Source organism: Pelophylax lessonae (assembly GCF_965119305.1).
Source record: "Pelophylax lessonae genome assembly, chromosome: 10".
Taxonomy (NCBI): domain Eukaryota; kingdom Metazoa; phylum Chordata; class Amphibia; order Anura; family Ranidae; genus Pelophylax; species Pelophylax lessonae.
This window is the reverse complement of record NC_138777.1, coordinates 173,279,318-173,290,398: the sequence shown is the minus strand read 5'-3', so window position 1 is coordinate 173,290,398 and position 11,081 is coordinate 173,279,318. Positions and strand designations below refer to the sequence as shown.

At 45.3% G+C, this 11,081-nt stretch overlaps 1 long non-coding RNA gene across 1 annotated transcript; it reads left to right on the top strand.

Moving 5' to 3' along the window:
* The first annotated feature begins 2,023 nt into the window (after positions 1–2,023).
* On the top strand, positions 2,024–9,900 carry LOC309566075. Its single transcript, XR_014225844.1, has 2 exons — positions 2,024–2,170; positions 9,652–9,900. It is a non-coding gene; the product is annotated as an uncharacterized lncRNA (long non-coding RNA).
* The last annotated feature ends 1,181 nt before the right edge of the window (positions 9,901–11,081 follow it).

The following is an 11,081-nucleotide window of genomic DNA, read 5'->3' as shown; positions in this document are numbered from 1 at the left end:
GCTGAAGGTAAAGGTGATGGACTGGCCAAGCATGTCTTTAGGCCTCAACCCTATTGAGCATCTGTGGGGCATCCTCAAATGGAAGGTGGAGGAGCGCAAGGTCTCTAACATCCACCAGCTCTGTGATGTCGTCATGGAGGAGTGGAAGAGGACTCCAATGGCAACCTGTGAAGCTCTGGTGAATTCCATGCCCAAGAGGGTTAAGGCAGTACTGGAAAATAATGGTGGCCACACAAAATATTAACACTTTGGGCCCACTTAGGATATTTTAAGTTATGGGTGTACTCACTTTTGTTGCCAGTGGTTTAGACATTATTGGCTGTGTGTTGATTTTTTTTGAGGGGACAGTAAATTTACACTGTTATATAAGCTGTACACTCACTACTTTACATTGTAACAAAGTGTAATTTCTTCAGTGTTGTCACAGGAAAAGATAGAATAGAATATTTACAGAAATGCGAGGGGTGTACTCACTTTTGTGAGATACTGTATGACTGGTTATCATTGGAAAATGATAGCAACTGAAGACAGTCTCAAAGCAAACCATAGAGAAGGCCTGGAGGACCACCACACTTTGTACGATTGAGACCAAAAACACAATGACCCAAACCATGATTCACAGTAAATCAGAAGCTACTGTTCTGGACACAACCCCAAATATTGCAAAGTTTGTCAGCCATGGGTTGACCACTTTCGTCCACCTGCATTTGATTCTTCTGTCCTAGAGCCTTTGGGCAATGTTGAGGCTGTTGCTTGTGACTGTGGCTTGGCCTGAGTGTCTTTTCCTCCTTTTACTCATTATTTCCTTGCTTTTCCCCTCTCCTGCTCCTCCTCCACCCTTTCTCCTATTGTCTACAATTTCTTGAAGTATGTTGTTAGGTGTTCTCCCCTGCTACTAACCTTTACCATGTATTACTGGCTCTCTCTTTCACGTTATATTTACACTTACACGATTGTCTGCAATGCTTATAATGGTGGGCTTGGGCAGGTGTTCTATCAGAATACCGCTACCTATCAGATTCTGCAACCAGAAGTGACGTTCGGATGAGAACAACTTACTGCGCATGCGCCATGCGTTCCAACATGGCCGCTATGCGTTCCAATAGGTTTCCTAATGTGACAGAACACGAAGACGCGGCGGACATCTTCTTACACCCACGCAAGTCTTGAATTTTACATTTATTTTAATAATAAACTCACCTTATATACTGAAGTAGACAATTTCACCGCCACCTAGTTAAATAGTCTATTTCACTATATAATCAGTTTGTCGCTGAGCAGTGCGGGGTGTACCAAGATGGCCGTCGCCACTTTCTACTCGCAGGTTTCTCGCTATATTTTCTATATTACAATAATAATAGAAATGTAATACTGTTATTAAGTCTATAAGGTGAGTTTACTGTTAAAATAAATGTAAAATTCAAGACTTGCGTGGGTGTAAGAAGATGTCCGCCGCTGCTTCGTGATCTATCACATTAGGAAACCTATGGGAACGCATGGCGCATGCGCAGTAAGTTTTCATCGTCCGAACGTCACTTCCGGTTGCAGAATCTGATTGGTAGCGGTATTCTGATAGAACACCTGCCCAAGCCCACCATTATAAGCATTGCAGACAATCGTTTAAGTGTAAATATAACGTGAAAGAGAGAGCCAGTAATACATCTTTTCTCCAATCAGGACAAATTATGTTATGTTAGCCTTCATTTTGACTGTTGTTTCAATACAAGTATATTTTCACGATTACATGCGCATTGAGCGCAATTGTTATTATGTCAGTACTGCAATCCTTTCAATAAGAAATATTGAACAAGAAAAAAAAATTTGGGACCCAATTTTTATCTCAGCAGAACAGTGTATCCCTGAGCCTACAGCCGCCGGGACTTCTAGAAAATGGCGGCTGTATAGCGGGGACGTTTCCCTCTAGTGGTAGCACAGCAGCGACGTCATGTGAGGTCATTTCCGGCCATGTGACAGAGGTCTTGTATAAGTCTTAGCACTTTCCTCCTCCTCTCATCTCACCGACCTTGCCGCAGGCTGTGTGTTGTGTTTCGGTGATCCTCTCAGCATGTCCTCCGCTATGACTCGTCTATTCCGTCTCCCAGGCCTGGGACAGTTCATCCCGAGGAGAGGGGTGGCCTCCAAACCAGCCGGCGGATCCTTCACCCGCATGGTAAGATAGAGTCCTGACTATAGAGTATAGACTGTAGAGACCAATACTGGGTGTTCTATGGAGGGTAACAGACTGAGGAGGACAGAGCTTCCTGTCCATGTGCTCCCTGCTATCCTATCAATGAGACCAGGGGTCCCCAGAATGGCCAGGCCAGTGCTAGGCTGACCCCCCCCCCCCTTTTTTTTTTTTTTTTTTTTTTTTTTTTTTCTTAAGTATGTTGGTTAGAATGGTGAAGGATTATAACCCCTGCCAGGTTCTGTCTCCAGAGGTTAGAGATTCCCTTCCTGTACAATAAGTAATCAATAAAAAAAGAAGCTCAGTTTTAACACCGCCTCCCACTTCTCCTGTATCTGTGGGTTTTTTTTTTGGGGGGGGGGGGGGTAGTGTACCCAGCTAGTTCCTAGTTTTAGCAAGTACCCACTCTGACTGATTAAGCCAGGGATCCTCAAAATACAGCTGTTGTGGAACTACACATCCCATGAGGCATTGTGAAAATCTGACATTCACAGATATTACTAGGCATGATGGGAATTGTAGTTCCTGAACAACTGGAGGGCCATAGTTTGAGGACCGCTGGTTTAGGCAATTGGAGCAGAAGTTCTACCACACCTTAACCCCCCCCCCCCCACCAGCGGCAGCAACAACTTTCTGGGACATTTAGCCCCCATTCACACTACCGCGACTTGTCAGCCTGACAAGTCGCGGTCCATTGACTGCTAATAGGAGCGACACAAGTCGCTCTGACTTAGAAAGAGCGTCCTGTACTACTTCGGGGTGACCTTGGAGCGACTTGCATAGACATTCATTATATGAAGTCCGTGCCAAAGTCGCGGTGCACGGGACTTTACGGGTCACCCCCGAAGTAGTACAGAGTTGTGCCGCGCTAGTGTGAATGGGCTCCTAACAGGTGCCATAAGACTAAGGGACAATTCACAAAGCGCAGTGGGAAGCTGGGGATCTGAAGACAGGCTAATGCTGGCCATACACTTGCCGAAAGATCGTTCAGAAAAATCTGTCATTTGGTCAGATCGTTTGTTTTTTTTGTCCAGTTAATAGGCACAAATGGAAAATCATTTTAACTTTTCAGAGCCGAAAAATCAAAGGAAGAGTTTTGAAAATCCGCTGGCCGAACGATAAATTGAAAGGTTAATGTTTCTCGGCTGACTTGTTTGCACTAGGCAAATGTGACAAACTGAACGATAAACTGATTAATTTATGTCCATTGACCAATTTATCATTCGAAATTCGGTCATTACATGATGGCACGATCGTCTGCTCTCACGGCTGGGTTTTCATTTTTTGAAAGTGAGTTCGTCCGATATTTCGGCTTAGTGTATGGCCAGCATAAGAACCAACCTGGGTGAGGACAGCACTGGATCCCCGGACAGGTAAGTGTTTTTTTTTTTTTTTTTACAGGATATGTAGCTGCTGACTTAATGTTTGTCAGGTTTTTTTTTTCTCTTCGTTTGTCTGTGACCCTGTTGGGGAGATTCACCCTCTCTCTGTTGTCCTGTTTACCATTATCCCCTGAAAGTAAAAAAAAAAGTCCAGAGTGTTGGGTTGTCCCCAGAACAGTGAATGGAAATCTTCCCCAATAGGACATGGGGGGGGGGGGAGATTAAAGGGGTTATAACTCTCCTTTACACTTACCAACCCCCCCCCCCCCCCAAAAAAAAAATAAAAATAAAAAAACAGCCTTTAGTTCTACTCTTTAAAAAAAAAAAAGTAGCTATGCATTTATTAACTAGAACATTAAAGCGGAGTTCCACCCAGTGAACGTTTTTTTTTTTTAATAAAAATACCCCCGGGACAGTCAGGGCTAGTGCATTCCACAATGGCTAGCCTCTGATCTGTCCCGGGTTGCACTTACCTTTTTAGAAGAAATACTTACCTTGAAAATGTATTGTCCAGCGCTGCCATCTCAGGTGTGGGCAGCTTGAAGCCAGCGCGATCCTCTTCCGTCTTCTTTGGTCCCACGATGCCCTGCACCGGCCCCGCCGTCACTTCCGGTGCCTCAGCGTCATCCCTACAGCTTCTGCGCATGCCCAGAAGCTGTTTTGCAAGGTATGACTGCGCCTGCACCAGAACTGACGTCGGGGCCGGTGCAGGCGCATTGATTCCTGGGAGCGATGACGTTCAGCTCCCAGGAATCATTGCAAGCCAGGAAGTGACGAATCGCAGTGGCTGCCGAGGGGAGGAAGAAGAAGTAAGGCAAGTATATTTTCTTCTAAACCAGGTAAGTTTAAAAAAAAAAAAAAAATTTCGATTATCCATTTGTTTTTCAGGTGACCCGGAGCATGAAGATGGGAGGTAAGTATAATTTTAGGGTGGAACTCCACTTTAAGCAAAGCTCGATATTTTTTATTTATTTATTTTTTTTTTTTTATGGCAAAAGGGAGGATTATAGCCCCCTGTTGACTTGGGGGGGGGGGGGGGGGGGTTGTTATGCCAAAGAATATACAGAACAAAGACTGGGGCTTTAGATTGGTGCAATATACAACAACTGTATACATTATTCAATTTTATTGATACAAAATAGTAAAAACATTTGGTAAAAGGAAGTTTCAATGTCTTTCGGCAGTTATTCAGTTCACTCAACATGTTTTGCTATAAAAATAGCTTCTTCAGGAAATAACTGCACATGTAATGCTGCACATGTAAACTACAAATACAATTAATCATTTAAGAAATAATTAACAGAAAATGTACATTCAAACAGAAAAATGTATATAAATGTTTACACACTGATGCTTGCATTAGTAGGTCCCCAGGAAGAAAGAATCATTGTGTATACCTTTTTAAGGATATATGAAATACCCTGACGCAGACACCTGAGCCTAACTATAATCGCATCTGTAGGATGAAATCAGTAACCATAGGGGGGAGAGAAGAACCAAGAGTATAATGCCCAGGAAAGGACATATAGTTGTACTGTAACATACCTATAGTCAAACTAAAGTTTACTGCAGGCGGAGGACATGATTTTTGCTAGGAGACACTGAGGTATAACAATATGGTTGCTTTCAATGAAGGATACCAATTCCTGTTGGGAGTTCATTATCTTTGTGTTGAATCCTTAGGCCACGGTGCTATGGTCAGTCTTTTTGCCCTGCATTATCAAATTTTAGTTAGGATTTAGGTTGCTATATCCTATCATAATGTGCTGTTACACAATGATACAGTAATAGCAAATGATGTGCAATGATAAATGTTAGTGGACTCTCTCTTCCCACTTGTTTGTTTTTCTGTGCCTGTAAGGTTGGCTGTGCCAGTAAAACCAGATTATCTACTTCCCTCTCCTCCTGTCACTGACCTCATTTGACTCCGCCCCCAGACACCACTCTCTGCTTTTCCATATCACTGGGGGCTGACTTCAGCCTCTCAGAGTCAGCCCACTATTCTGTCCATTCCAGCTCTGACGGCTTGTTCTCACCAGGTCCATCACAAATGTATGGTGTGAGCAGGGCCCACAGACAAAAAGCGTTCATGTGTTCTGTGCACACTGTATGTGCGATGGTGTGCAGAAAAATGCAGCTTAAGGCTCCCTTCCACATGGTGCTGGCTCCGTTGGAGTCCGCCTGCTGAGTGGGGAATCTCTCAGCTGAGCAGGCAGATGATGGGTCTGTCAGTTCCGCTTATGCAGAGTGCACACATAACACAGCTTAAGCCTCGTACACACGTACCGATCGTCGGCCGTAAATATTCGGCCGACAACCGATCGGCCGATTGTAGGCTTGTTAGTATGATGCTTCCGACAGCGCATTTTCGGCCGAACAGAATCTGTCATGCAGGCATTAAAATTTTTGTTGGCCAACACCAGAACGGCCGATTGTTCGCCAGTCAGTACAGATTTCGGCCGACAGACAGCAGATTAGCAAGACTGGGCATGCTCAGAAAAGAAAAAAGACAAGGAAAGTTAACCATCACATGACATCACTTCTGCAGTCGGCTGTTGGCCGACAAAATTTGTGTGCAGTCTTTTGCAGTTTTCAACAGACACAACAGCCCTGGACAAAAGACAGCCGTTCGGCCGACGATCGGTACGTGTGTACGGGGCTTTACTCCTCTATGGGCGGTCAAATGCAAACAGACCGCCTGTCCGTTAAAAACCCGAATGTCATCTGATCCGCCACACAGATGGGGAACCTTCTGTTTAGTGGATCAGATGTTGGGGGGGGGGGGGGGGGTCGCATGCCCGTTAACACCTGCCACTCCATAGAGGAGACTGGGGGATTCAATTGGCCCACCCATGTGAAAGGCCCTTACTGACATGGTGGGAAACATGCCCTAAAGTGTATGTGTAGAGAAAACCTTTTTGTTTTTATATTTTGGAGCATGGAAAGGCAAAAAAACCCTTTTTTTTTTTTTTCGGCTGTCTGTCCTGTTTGGAATACATTTCTTCACTTTCTTTCCTGGAGATGCAAAAGTGAGGAGAAATCTCTACAATCTGACTTGCCATGGCAGTTGCTTGAACAGACTACCCCATCGGATGATTTTTTTTTTTTTTTGTCCTTCTTGTTCTGGCAACCACTGTAAAGTCCTGGATTTCCCATTTGTTTCTGTCTTGGCAGTAATGGCTCCCAGGTCTATCGTTCCAGCCGGGACACAGGCAGCAATAAAACATTTAACAGGGTTTCTAATCCTGGTAACTCAATTTTTTTGGCTATACTCACGCTTCAGGTTTGTGTTGGAAGTGACTCGCTCTTATTAGATGTCTCATTTTAGGTGCAAAAACTGCTTGGAAGGCACTGGTGCCATGGTTTCCCAGCATGACGCTGGCAAGCAAAGGCAACATCACCATCTCTGGGTGGAAGTGCCATTAATGTCGGGGGCATTATCAGTGTAGCTAGAAGTAATTAAAATAAACTTCTAGGAGTTCACACACCTGCCTATTAGGCTTATTTTATAACCAGATACTGGGTGCATTGAAACGCAAAGCTTTGGCTTTATGTGAAGCTTTCTAGCTTGTTCTGACTGGCTGGTGAGGCTGTTCATTACAGAGATAGGCCAGTAGGGATGTGTGGGAGCATGGCTTAGTAAGTTCTAATGCTACCCACAACCCTCAGAGCTTTGCCTGCTCTATTCAGTTGGGGTTTGGCTGTGACAGGAGGGTGTGGGAGGTTTCCACAAGAATGGCAGCCTTCTGTAGGTGCCACTTCAAGCCCAATTGAAATTGTGGCTTTTTATGTGGTCAGGCTGCATAACAAGTAAATCAATCTGACAGTTTTTTATGTTGGTACTTAGAACTACATGATGCCTCCCTGTGCCAGCAACATGGTTGAGAACTGGACTGCTGCTTTTACCTGGATTGCAGCATCCCAGATCTCTAGGGATCTGACATGCCCTATGGACTCTTAGGGGCAGAGTTAGGCATTCTTAGGGTGACTCTGTACCTCAGTGTGTACCTAATAAAATATAGCTTCAGTTTTTTGGTTGGCTGACAGTTTTCAGATCATGTTCATACCCGTGTTTGTTTTTTGTTTGTTTTTTTTTGTCTTCTGCTATACTTAAAGTATATTGCAAAAAAGGTTTTCAGGTGTGTTCATCGCATACTAGCACATTAGGAAATACTTACCTTAGACTGAAGCTGATGGGGCTTCTGGGTTCACTGGCTCTGGTACGGAACTCTGAAGATTGAGGCTACTGTGCTGGACCTTCAGAGTGCCTGCGCCAGGGACCTCAATGCCTGCATAAATATCTCCCAAATGCTGCAAGTTGAGGGGATATTTGCTGTACCTACAGGTAAGTCTTATTATAGGCTTACCTGTAGGTACAAGTTCAAAAAAGACTTTACTATTAAAGTAATGTACTTTTAATTGTATCTTAAAGAGGAGCTCCAGTCTCCGGTGTAAAAATTGGGAGTCAGCAGCTACAAAAACTGTAGCTGCTTACTTTTATAAACAGCCACTCGCCTGTCCCACGATCCAGCTCAGTGCTCACCCCAGCGGGTTTCACCTTGTCTTCTGTCCTCTGCGCCAGCATCTTAACCATGGGCACCTGGCTGTGACTGCTTGTGGCTTCAAACTAGGGCTGGGCGATAAAACGATACCGATAGGTATCGCGATAGTCCCGTGCTCGATAGCAATAAGAAAACTTGAACAATAAATCGAAAAGTCCGCTCCGACGGGTTTAAACTTTTAAAAATGGCGCCGCCCGGCGCCAACACGTCATTGCGCACGCGCCGCCGCCGCTCGGGAGAGGCCGAGAATAGCCGAAATTACACGAGCGGTGGCGGCGGGTGCGCAATGACGTATCGGCGCCGGGCGGCGCCATTTTTAAAACGAAGGCGCCTCTGGAACAGGTAAGTGAAACAGCTTCACTACCTGCCGTTATGCAGGGCTGCGGGCACACTACAAGGGATGCAGTGCTGCGGGCATGGTCTACCTGTACCATGCCCACAGCACTGCATCTCCCGTAGTATGCCCACAACCCCGGATCCTCTTGTACCATGCCAGTACCCTGCATTCTCCTGCACCATGCCAGTCACCCTGCATTCTCCTGCACCATGCCAGTCACCCTGCATTCTCCTGCGCCATGCCTGCCACCCTGCATTCTCCTGCGCCATGCCTGCCACCCTGCATTCTCCTGCGCCATGCCTGCCACCCTGCATTCTCCTGCGCCATGCCAGTCACCCTGCATTCTCCTGCGCCATGCCAGTCACCCTGCATTCTCCTGCGCCATGCCAGTCACCCTGCATTCTCCTGCACCATGCCAGTCACCCTGCATTCTCCTGCACCATGCCAGTACCCTGCATTCTCCTGCACCATGCCAGTACCCTGCATTCTCCTGCACCATGCCCGCCGCCCTGCATTCTCACCCTAGGGTCCTTATTTTAAATGGGTAATAAAAAATATCAATATATATCTATATCGACCGATATGAAACACTGATATCGTGATACAGTTTTCAGCCATATCGCCCAGCCCTACTTCAAACCTGGGTGCCGCTGTGCACGTGAGTGGCGCTGCACATTGTGAATGGTTCCACAGTCTTCTGGGACCTGTCATGTGTCCCAGATGACTGGAAGGGGGAGGAGGAGAACCTCTGCCTCCATTTGCCTAGGTGGTGGGAGCAGGTACCTGATTTTAGCAGGTATCTTCCCCCCCCCCCCCCCCCCGGCTCCATTTTACAAACAGGAGCAGGGAATGAGGCCTTAATTCTGAACTTGCCGTTTTGGGTGGAGCTCCGCTTTAAATACTATAATTTGTGTTTTAGGTGTGTATTTAACTGCTTGGAGTTCAAATTTTATATTTGAATAACAGATGCTAATAGTCAATGAAACAAGGAAGGGTGCTAATGTGATAATTATAAATAAATATGCTTGCTCGTTTTAACCTCAAAGCACATCAGTGACCTTTAGTGATGATGGGGAGAGCATACATGGAAATGCTGGGTTTTCTGCAGTGTCTTGCAGCTGAATTTGTATTCATCCTCTTGTGCAGTGCTATACTTAGTTGTGTTTTTGTTTTTTCCCTCTACAGGATACGATCATTGGTCTTGGTACTTTTATGGTCTGCTTCCTGGGGCCATCAGGATGGATCCTTTCCAATCTGGATAACTATAAAAAGAGGGAGTGATTCCGCACACGGATTCTGCACACTGTCAAGTTATGCTGCATTCCATTTCCAGCGCTCTGGCTCAAGTAGAGGCTGTAGCAATATGCTGGTATCCTACGCACACCAATTCTGGCTCAGCAGTCTGTTACATTAAAACCTGTTTACACCCCTGTATCATGTATTGGCTGTTTTTCTTTTAAGGGTCCATGAAGTTTAAATGGGTTATCTCAACAGTTACTTGTTGCCATTTAATTTCACAAATGTAGTGTGTGTTTTTCTGGATAAAATTTCCTGGTCTCCTAAACACAGGGCACACTGTTTTTACAGACGCCAAGTATATTAAATTGATGGAGTTGTGTATTTTCACATTTTATTACTGCAGCTCACCCTGCAAATTCCAGCAGCAAGGATTTTAAGATTCCTGCATCTGAAATGACAGGTGTGGGCGGAGATCTGTGGCTGCTCAACAATACATTGACAGGATTGCCACGATCTGTGACTTTGCACATCCAGATATTGCCTGCAGTGATCACAGCTTGATGTAGGTAATTGCTGGCTATGCAAATGAGTTCAAGCAGTCATGGATAGCTGTGGCTGTTGTCAGCCTGGCATTGTATTGGCTGAGCGGCTGCAGATTTCTGCACACAACCTGTCATTCCAGATTCTTTCCACTTGAATTTAGTTTGCTTACCTGTGTGGATCCTAAACATACATAAAGGTGGCCAGTGGGATGAGAGAAAAACACATGTTCCAACCTTTCCTCTGTAAAGAGTAAACCTGTTTCTGAGCACTTCAAGGGGAAACTGTTCTCCCAACTTTGCAGCTAGGATTTAGTTAGTTTCCAACCTGAACAGAGATCAGGGGATACACCAGAAGTGTGAACGAAAGTAAAATGTGTATGTATATTAGGTGACCTAAAAATACTTGCAGCAACTTTTTTTTTTTTCCTACATACTTTGCCTAACCAAAAGACCGTCTGCTTTAGTCCCACTGACTCCTGGAATATTATTGTCGCTAATCCCAGAAGTCCACTGGGCTTATTTATTTTTTTTGGATTACTACAGAGAGGCAGAGGGCCGGAGGAGGATGGAGATGGGATGTGTGCAAGATATTGTGCAGGCATGGCCACGCTGTTCTCTTACTGCACATGTGCTTCCAGACTTTTGTGTACATGTTGCCATAGCAGAGACAGCAGACGTTGGCTACTGCTGCTATAGGCACATGTGAGTGAAAGGCTGGAAGCGCAGCACGAGATGGCATACCTGCAATAGAGCAGCCATGGGTGGCCCACAGTTAAGATGGCAGCATGCAGGAAACCAGTGAATAGTAAAACAGCTACATTTTTACATGGAAAT